Raw genomic sequence first — 11,203 nt, 5'->3', positions numbered from 1 at the left:
AACAGAGAAGACTCCAACCTATCAGCACTAACTTACAGACAACAGAGAAGACTCCAACCTATCAGCACTAACCTACAGACAACAGAGAAGACTCCAACCTATCAGCACTAACCTACAGACAACAGAGAAGACTCCAACATATCAGCACTAACTTACAGACAACAGAGAAGACTCCAACCTATCAGCACTAACCTACAGACAACAGAGAAGACTCCAACCTATCAGCACTAACCTACAGACAACAGAGAAGACTCCAACCTATCAGCACTAACCTACAGACAACAGAGAAGACTCCAACCTATCAGCACTAACCTACAGACAACAGAGAAGACTCCAACCTATCAGCACTAACCTACAGACAACAAAGACTCCAACCTATCAGCACTAACCTACAGACAACAGAGAAGACTCCAACCTATCAGCACTAACATACAGACAACAGAGAAGACTCCAACCTATCAGCACTAACCTACAGACAACAGAGAAGACTCCAACCTATCAGCACTAGCCTACAGACAACAGAGAAGACTCCAACCTATCAACACTAACCTACAGACAACAGAGAAGACTCCAACCTATCAGCACTAGCCTGCAGACAACAGAGAAGACTCCAACCTATCAGCACTAGCCTACAGACAACAGAGAAGACTCCAACCTATCAACACTAACCTACAGACAACAGAGAAGACTCCAACCTATCAGCACTAACCTACAGACAACAGAGAAGACTCCAACCTATCAGCACTAACCTACAGACAACAGAGAAGACTCCAACCTATCAGCACTAACCTACAGACAACAGAGAAGACTCCAACCTATCAGCACTAACCTACAGACAACAAAGACTCCAACCTATCAGCACTAACCTACAGACAACAGAGAAGACTCCAACCTATCAGCACTAACCTACAGACAACAGAGAAGACTCCAACCTATCAGCACTAACCTACAGACAACAGAGAAGACTCCAACCTATCAGCACTAGCCTACAGACAACAGAGAAGACTCCAACCTATCAACACTAACCTACAGACAACAGAGAAGACTCCAACCTATCAGCACTAGTCTGCAGACAACAGAGAAGACTCCAACCTATCAGCACTAGCCTACAGACAACAGAGAAGACTCCAACCTATCAACACTAACCTACAGACAACAGAGAAGACTCCAACCTATCAACACTAACCTACAGACAACAGAGAAGACTCCAACCTATCAGCACTAACCTACAGACAACAGAGAAGACTCCAACCTATCAGCACTAACCTGCAGACAACAGAGAAGACTCCAACCTATCAGCACTAGCCTACAGACAACAGAGAAGACTCCAACCTATCAGCACTAGCCTGCAGACAACAGAGAAGACTCCAACCTATCAGCACTAACCTACAGACAACAGAGAAGACTCCAACCTATCAGCACTAACCTACAGACAACAGAGAAGACTCCAACCTATCAGCACTAACCTACAGACAACAGAGAAGACTCCAACCTATCAGCACTAACCTACAGACAACAGAGAAGACTCCAACCTATCAGCACTAACCTATAGACAACAAAGACTCCAACCTATCAGCACTAACCTACAGACAACAGAGAAGACTCCAACCTATCAGCACTAACCTACAGACAACAGAGAAGACTCCAACCTATCAGCACTAACCTACAGACAACAGAGAAGACTCCAACCTATCAGCACTAGCCTACAGACAACAGAGAAGACTCCAACCTATCAACACTAACCTACAGACAACAGAGAAGACTCCAACCTATCAGCACTATCCTGCAGACAACAGAGAAGACTCCAACCTATCAGCACTAGCCTAAAGACAACAGAGAAGACTCCAACCTATCAACACTAACCTACAGACAACAGAGAAGACTCCAACCTATCAACACTAACCTACAGACAACAGAGAAGACTCCAACCTATCAGCACTAACCTACAGACAACAGAGAAGACTCCAACCTATCAGCACTAACCTGCAGACAACAGAGAAGACTCCAACCTATCAGCACTAACCTACAGACAACAGAGAAGACTCCAACCTATCAGCACTAGCCTGCAGACAACAGAGAAGACTCCAACCTATCAGCACTAACCTACAGACAACAGAGAAGACTCCAACCTATCAGCACTAGCCTGCAGACAACAGAGAAGACTCCAACCTATCAGCACTAACCTACAGACAACAGAGAAGACTCCAACCTATCAGCACTAACCTACAGACAACAGAGAAGACTCCAACCTATCAGCACTAACCTGCAGACAACAGAGAAGACTCCAACCTATCAGCACTAGCCTGCAGACAACAGAGAAGACTCCAACCTATCAGCACTAACCTACAGACAACAGAGAAGACTCCAACCTATCAGCACTAACCTACAGACAACAGAGAAGACTCCAACCTATCAGCACTAACCTACAGACAACAGAGAAGACTCCAACCTATCAGCACTAACCTACAGACAACAGAGAAGACTCCAACCTATCAGCACTAACCTATAGACAACAAAGACTCCAACCTATCAGCACTAACCTACAGACAACAGAGAAGACTCCAACCTATCAGCACTAACATACAGACAACAGAGAAGACTCCAACCTATCAGCACTAACCTACAGACAACAGAGAAGACTCCAACCTATCAGCACTAGCCTACAGACAACAGAGAAGACTCCAACCTATCAACACTAACCTACAGACAACAGAGAAGACTCCAACCTATCAGCACTATCCTGCAGACAACAGAGAAGACTCCAACCTATCAGCACTAGCCTAAAGACAACAGAGAAGACTCCAACCTATCAACACTAACCTACAGACAACAGAGAAGACTCCAACCTATCAACACTAACCTACAGACAACAGAGAAGACTCCAACCTATCAGCACTAACCTACAGACAACAGAGAAGACTCCAACCTATCAGCACTAACCTGCAGACAACAGAGAAGACTCCAACCTATCAGCACTAACCTACAGACAACAGAGAAGACTCCAACCTATCAGCACTAGCCTGCAGACAACAGAGAAGACTCCAACCTATCAGCACTAACCTACAGACAACAGAGAAGACTCCAACCTATCAGCACTAGCCTGCAGACAACAGAGAAGACTCCAACCTATCAGCACTAACCTACAGACAACAGAGAAGACTCCAACCTATCAGCACTAGCCTGCAGACAACAGAGAAGACTCCAACCTATCAGCACTAACCTACAGACAACAGAGAAGACTCCAACCTATCAGCACTAACCTGCAGACAACAGAGAAGACTCCAACCTATCAGCACTAGCCTACAGACAACAGAGAAGACTCCAACCTATCAGCACTAGCCTGCAGACAACAGAGAAGACTCCAACCTATCAGCACTAACCTACAGACAACAGAGAAGACTCCAACCTATCAGCACTAACCTGCAGACAACAGAGAAGACTCCAACCTATCAGCACTAGCCTACAGACAACAGAGAAGACTCCAACCTATCAGCACTAGCCTGCAGACAACAGAGAAGACTCCAACCTATCAGCACTAACCTACAGACAACAGAGAAGACTCCAACCTATCAGCACTAACCTGCAGACAACAGAGAAGATTCCAACCTATCAGCACTAGCCTACAGACAACAGAGAAGACTCCAACCTATCAGCACTAGCCTGCAGACAACAGAGAAGACTCCAACCTATCAGCACTAACCTACAGACAACAGAGAAGACTCCAACCTATCAGCACTAGCCTACAGACAACAGAGAAGACTCCAACCTATCAGCACTAGCCTGCAGACAACAGAGAAGACTCCAACCTATCAGCACTAACCTACAGACAACAGAGAAGACTCCAACCTATCAGCACTAACCTACAGACAACAGAGAAGACTCCAACCTATCAGCACTAACCTACAGACAACAGAGAAGACTCCAACCTATCAGCACTAACCTACAGACAACAGAGAAGACTCCAACCTATCAGCACTAACCTATAGACAACAAAGACTCCAACCTATCAGCACTAACCTACAGACAACAGAGAAGACTCCAACCTATCAGCACTAACCTACAGACAACAGAGAAGACTCCAACCTATCAGCACTAACCTACAGACAACAGAGAAGACTCCAACCTATCAGCACTAGCCTACAGACAACAGAGAAGACTCCAACCTATCAGCACTAGCCTGCAGACAACAGAGAAGACTCCAACCTATCAGCACTAACCTACAGACAACAGAGAAGACTCCAACCTATCAGCACTAGCCTGCAGACAACAGAGAAGACTCCAACCTATCAGCACTAACCTACAGACAACAGAGAAGACTCCAACCTATCAGCACTAACCTGCAGACAACAGAGAAGACTCCAACCTATCAGCACTAGCCTACAGACAACAGAGAAGACTCCAACCTATCAGCACTAGCCTGCAGACAACAGAGAAGACTCCAACCTATCAGCACTAACCTACAGACAACAGAGAAGACTCCAACCTATCAGCACTAACCTGCAGACAACAGAGAAGACTCCAACCTATCAGCACTAGCCTACAGACAACAGAGAAGACTCCAACCTATCAGCACTAGCCTGCAGACAACAGAGAAGACTCCAACCTATCAGCACTAACCTACAGACAACAGAGAAGACTCCAACCTATCAGCACTAACCTGCAGACAACAGAGAAGATTCCAACCTATCAGCACTAGCCTACAGACAACAGAGAAGACTCCAACCTATCAGCACTAGCCTGCAGACAACAGAGAAGACTCCAACCTATCAGCACTAACCTACAGACAACAGAGAAGACTCCAACCTATCAGCACTAGCCTGCAGACAACAGAGAAGACTCCAACCTATCAGCACTAACCTACAGACAACAGAGAAGACTCCAACCTATCAGCACTAACCTACAGACAACAGAGAAGACTCCAACCTATCAGCACTAACCTACAGACAACAGAGAAGACTCCAACCTATCAGCACTAACCTACAGACAACAGAGAAGACTCCAACCTATCAGCACTAGCCTGCAGACAACAGAGAAGACTCCAACCTATCAGCACTAACCTACAGACAACAGAGAAGACTCCAACCTATCAGCACTAACCTACAGACAACAGAGAAGACTCCAACCTATCAGCACTAACCTACAGACAACAGAGAAGACTCCAACCTATCAACACTAACCTACAGACAACAGAGAAGACTCCAACCTATCAACACTAACCTACAGACAACAGAGAAGACTCCAACCTATCAGCACTAACCTACAGACAACAGAGAAGACTCCAACCTATCAGCACTAGCCTGCAGACAACAGAGAAGACTCCAACCTATCAACACTAACCTACAGACAACAGAGAAGACTCCAACCTATCAGCACTAAACATATGATTCTATCTCTACCTGTTTTCTCTGTAAATCCAGCCTGGTCACCAGAAATACCAGAGCAATCAGTAGCTCTATTGATATCTTCTGCCTGTACATGTAGTAGGGCTACTTTTCATTTGTTTCTGTTTACATGAATAAATACAGAAGTAAATTAATGAAATATGTTTAGAGCGCCTGGGTCTGAGTGTCTTTATAAATGTGTGTCCCAATTTACAGCTGCTAATGGCTAGAGGCATCCTCTTCATCCTTTCATCTCTTCCCTGTCCCCTCCTCTCCTCTTCTCCGTCTATGAACCATATGCAGAACACAAATGCCCCCTTCTGACCACAGGATACCACATGCCACAATAAATATGTTATGGCCAGTAGATGGTGGACTTCACCAACTGAACCAATCTACATGAACAGTGCCTTCAGAAAGTATTCATACCCCTGGACTTTTTCCCCATTTCGTTGTGTTACACTTACAGACTGAATTCTAAATGGATTAAATAGATATTTCTCTCACCCATCTACACACAATACCCCATAGTGACAAAGTGAAAACATGTTTTTTGAAATTGTTGTACATTTATTTCAAATTATATAATTATATATGTATTCACAACCCTGAGTCAATACTTTGTAGAAGCACATTTGACAGCGATTAAGAGATTTCCACACCTGGATTGTGCAACATTTGCCAGTTAATCTTTTCAAAATTCTTCAAGCTCTGTAAAATTGGTTTTTGATCATTACTGACAACCATTGTCAGGTCTTGCCATAGATTCTTCCAGTAGATTTAAGTCAAAACATTAACTTGGTCACTCAGGAACATTCACTGTCTTCTTGGTCAGCAACTCAAGCGTAGATTTGGCCTTGTGTTTTAGGTTATTGTTCTGCTGTCTGATGGAAAGTAAACTGAACCTGGTTTTCCTCTAGGATTTTTCCTGTGCTATGCTCCATTCCATTATTTTTTTGTCCTGAAAAACTCCCCAGACCTTAACAATTACAAGCATACCCATAGCATGATGCAGCCACCACTATGCTTGAAAATATGGAGTGTTGTACTCAGTAATGTGTTGTATTGGATTTGCCCCAAACATAACACTTTGTATTCAGGACAAAAAGTGAAAGGCTTCCTTCTTTTCACTCTGTCATTTAGGTTAGTGTTGTGGAGTAACTACAATGTTGTTGATCCATCCTCAGTTTTCACCAATTACAGCCCTTTAACTGTTTTAAAGTTACCATTGGCCTCATGATGAAATTGATCCAATTTCAATGTTGTTTGAGTTGCTTTGTGCAACACTGGTCACTGTATCCAAGTTGCTTGACATAGGTGTTTCAAAGAGCTGTCAGTCAAGGTGAGCTCCTGAATATAAGCTCCCTGCCCACTCAGCCTATCTTTTCAAACTTCCTGGTAGTTAGCCATGAGAGAAAAGGTACATTTCAGAATGACTGTTCGGGACCTTTAATGTCTTTTGAACTCTGTTTCCTGACTGAATCAGCATTCAAATGTAATTAATTGTGTTTGTGGTAGAGCCTCATTGGCAGCTATTGTTATCATACTGTATGTCTGCATCAGACTGTCGGCTAGACCCAGAGCGCATTTAGAAACAGAGGCCCATTATCGTGTCAGACTGTCGGCTAGACCCAGAGCCATTTAGAAACAGAGGCCCATTATCGTGTCAGACTGTCGGCTAGACTCAGACCCCATTTATAACCAGAGGCTCCAATATCCTATCAGACTGTCGGCAATACCCAGACCCCAATTATAACCAGAGGCTCCAATATCCTATCAGACTGTCGGCAATACCCAGACCCCAATTATAACCAGAGGCTCCAATATCCTATCAGACTGTCGGCAATACCCAGAACTCAATTATAACCAGAGGCTCTAATATCCTATCAGACTGTCGGTAATACCCAGACCCCAATTATAACCAGAGGCTCCAATATCCTATCAGACTGTCGGCAATACCCAGAACCCAATTATAACCAGAGGCTCTAATATCCTATCAGACTGTCGGCAATACCCAGACCCCAATTATAACCAGAGGCCTCAATATCATATCAGACTGTCGGCAATACCCAGACCCCAATTATAACCAGAGGCTCCAATATCCTATCAGACTGTCGGCAATACCCAGACCCCAATTATAACCAGAGGCTCCAATATCCTATCAGACTGTCTGCAATACCCAGACCCCAATTATAACCAGAGGCTCCAATATCCTATCAGACTGTCGGCAATACCCAGAACCCAATTATAACCAGAGGCTCTAATATCCTATCAGACTGTCGGCAATACCCAGACCCCAATTATAACCAGAGGCTCCAATATCCTATCAGACTGTCGGCAATACCCAGACCCCAATTATAACCAGAGGCTCCAATATCATATCAGACTGTCGGCAATACCCAGACCCCAATTATAACCAGAGGCCTCAATATCATATCAGACTGTCGGCAATACCCAGACCCCAATTATAACCAGAGGCTCCAATATCCTATCAGACTGTCGGCAATACCCAGACCCCAATTATAACCAGAGGCTCCAATATCCTATCAGACTGTCTGCAATACCCAGACCCCAATTATAACCAGAGGCTCCAATATCATATCAGACTGTCGGCAATACCCAGACCCCAATTATAACCAGAGGCCTCAATATCATATCAGACTGTCGGCAATACCCAGACCCCAATTATAACCAGAGGCTCCAATATCCTATCAGACTGTCTGCAATACCCAGACCCCAATTATAACCAGAGGCTCCAATATCCTATCAGACTGTCTGCAATACCCAGACCCCAATTATAACCAGAGGCCTCAATATCATATCAGTCAACAACACACCCTGGGCCTCCTTATCTCGGGAGGAAGGCGTACTTCTCTCTCTCTCTCTCTCTCTCTCCTCTCTCTCTCTCTCTCTCTCTCTCTCCTCTCTCTCTCTCTCTTTCTCTCTCCTCTCTCTCTCTCTCTCTCTCTCTCTTCTCTCTCTCTCTCTCTCTCTCTCTCTCTCTCCCTCCCTCTCTCTCTCTCTCTCTCTCTCTCTCTCTCCCCTCTCTCTCTGTGTGTGTTAGGCCAGCTGGTGAGAGCACAAACCTTTCTGCAAAACAGGTCGCCTACAGGAGACAAATCATAATTTTGAGGGGACCAGGAGAGCTTTCATCTCTCCAAAAATCGCCAATTCACCCACGAACTCCTGTAATGTCGTGGAACGAAGATAAATAACGGCCAACTTGTTCTCTCTGTTGGTGTTGAGCGGATCGAGCTCCCGCGACACACCACGCACACACACAGCTCGGGCGTTCCCGCGACTCCTCAAGCGGCCAACGGAAGGGTGGCAGGCGAGAGGAGAGAGGAGGAGGAGAAGGGGAGAGAGGAGGGAGAGGAGGGGAGGAAACCCGACTGTTTTGAAGCTATACGCCAGTAAACATAGACTATAATCATACACAGTGAACGAAGAGGAAACCGTCGCAGTGCTATTTTAATTCAGTGTGGATGAAGCTAGGATGAGAGAGACGCCAAAGGAGAGAGACGCCATCGGTGACAAGATAAAGGACTCCGCTATTGGGTAAGTAGCCCGGCTGTCTGTCTGCTCGTTACACGCAGTGTCGACTCACGACTATACTTGGCCTGATTTCCGCGAATTTGTTGACTATCCGTAGCGCTCCACTGCCTCAGCATCACGGAACAGCGATGAAGGATGGAGGTGAGGAGAGAAGGGGATGGAGGGATGGAGCAGAGGGAGAGATGCAGAAAGAGGGAAAACGAGATTAGAGATAATGTGTGTTTTCTAATGCAGGCATAATGTAATTATAAATGATACAAATCCCGTTAATGCATACATGGAAATGCATGACAATAATGTGAACATAACAATATGATAATAAATACCACTCTTACATAAATAAATAAACAATATACAGTACAGGTATAGCCGGAATATGAAATCTTTTTTAGCCCCACACACTTCCTGGCACACCATTATTTTCTGTAAACAAATCCATCCCACCAAGATGCAATTCAATGCGAGGTTTCCTGTTGAAGAAAAAGCCCCTTTATAATAAAGCCATAATAACATTTGTAATGTTGGCTACAGTTGAGCAGGGGCGTTTTTAGGATTTCTACAACATGGGGAACACTTGTTTGCAGGGTCCGAATATTTGTTTGCCTTTTAAAAACGCATTTCATACAATGCTACATACTTTACACGATAGAAGACATTAGCGGAATCGTTTCTAATACCCACTCAAATGACCGAAATCAGTGGCTACTCTGACACTAACAAACTGACCACTAACAAACTGAGATCAATCTGGTCTGGAATTCAAACAAATATAGCCCAGGCTAATGAAGCGACACACATTGTACAATATTGGGAGGCAATATAGACTATATATACAAAAGTATGTGGACACCCCGTGAATTAAGTGGATTTGGCTATTCCATCCACACCCGTGGCTGACAGGTGTATAAAATCGAGCACACCGCCATTCAATCTCCATAGACAAACATTGGCAGTAGAATGGCCTTACTGAAGAGCTCAGTGACTTTCAACGTGCCACCGTCATAGGCCACCTTCCAACGAGTCAGTTCGTCAAATGTCTTGCCCTGCTAGAGCTGCTCCGGTCAACTGTACGTGCTGTTATTATGAAGTGGAAACGTGGAGCAACAACGGCTCAGCTGCGAAGTGGTTGGCCACACAAACTCACAGAACGGGACCGCAGAGTGCTGAAGCGCGTAGCACGTAAAAATAGTCTGCCTTGGTTGCCACACTCACTACCGAGTTCCAAACTGCCTCTGGAAGCAATGTCAGCACAAGAACTGTTGGTCGGGAGCTTCATGAAATGGGTTTCCATGGGTCTCCCGAGGGCCGCAGCGGTCTAAGGCACTGCATCACAGTGCTAGAGGTGTTACTACAGAACCAGGTTCATTCCCAGGCTGAGCCACAACCGGCAGTGGCCAGGAGTCCCCATAGGACGGCACACCAATTGGCCCAGTGTCGTCCGGGTTAGGCGAGGGTTTGGCTGGGGAGGCTTTACTTGGCTCATCACACCCTATTGACTGCTTGTGGTGGGCCGGGTGCCTGCAGGCTGACCCCCGGTCACCAGTTGAACGGTTTCCTCCGACACGGCTGTATGTGTAGATTACTTGACAGAAATGGTAGCAGAAGGTGAATGTTGAACTTTTGTTGCATACATTTCCAGATGATGCTGTACACTATTTTGCACAACGACGCTGTCGGTGTGATCGAAGCGTAAGATCACCAGTGTCGGCTGGAGTGGTGTAAAGCTGGCTGCCATTGGACTCTGGAGCAGTGGAAACGCCATCTCTGGATTGATGAATCACACTTCACCATCTGGCAGTCCAACGACAAATCTGGGTTTGCGGATGCCAGGAGAACGCTACCTGCCCCAATGCATAGTGCCACTGTAAAGTTTGGTGGAGGAGGAATAATGGTCTGGGGCTGTTTTTCATGGTTTGGGCTAGGTCCCCTTAGTACTGCATCTAGCTCTGACCTCAGCTCCATCAACACCTTTAGGATGATTTGGAACATCAACTGCGAGCCAGACCTCACTAATGCTCTTGTGGCTGAATGGAAGCAAGTCCACACAGAAATGTTCCAACCTCTAGTGGAAGCCTTCCCAGAAGAGTGGAGGCTGTTTAGGCAGTGGGTAAGACCCTCCATTAAACCCAGCCCTGAGTACAGGAAGGACACTCAGAGAGTCTCCTCCCTTGCAGAAAATGTGAAAACAAACAGTATGCTCTGCCTCTGTATGTTGAATAGCTTATTCTAGGCCTTAAGTTCTCAAACGGTCAGGTGGACTAGGCTAA

At 45.5% G+C, this 11,203-nt stretch overlaps 1 pseudogene across 1 annotated transcript in view; it reads left to right on the top strand.

Annotated features, from left to right (window-relative positions):
- The first annotated feature begins 8,411 nt into the window (after positions 1–8,411).
- Positions 8,412–11,203, top strand: part of LOC116374072 (paralemmin-1-like) — an 11,660-nt pseudogene continuing 8,868 nt past the window's right edge. The window contains exon 1 of the transcript XR_004209899.1: positions 8,412–8,939. The product of XR_004209899.1 is annotated as a paralemmin-1-like (transcript). The remainder of the gene's footprint in view (positions 8,940–11,203) is intronic.

The sequence above is a fragment of the Oncorhynchus kisutch genome, linkage group LG5 (genome assembly GCF_002021735.2).
Source record: "Oncorhynchus kisutch isolate 150728-3 linkage group LG5, Okis_V2, whole genome shotgun sequence".
Classification (NCBI taxonomy): Eukaryota; Metazoa; Chordata; class Actinopteri; order Salmoniformes; family Salmonidae; genus Oncorhynchus; species Oncorhynchus kisutch.
Note: the sequence above shows the minus strand (reverse complement) of the source record. Positions and strands in the feature narration are given on the sequence as shown.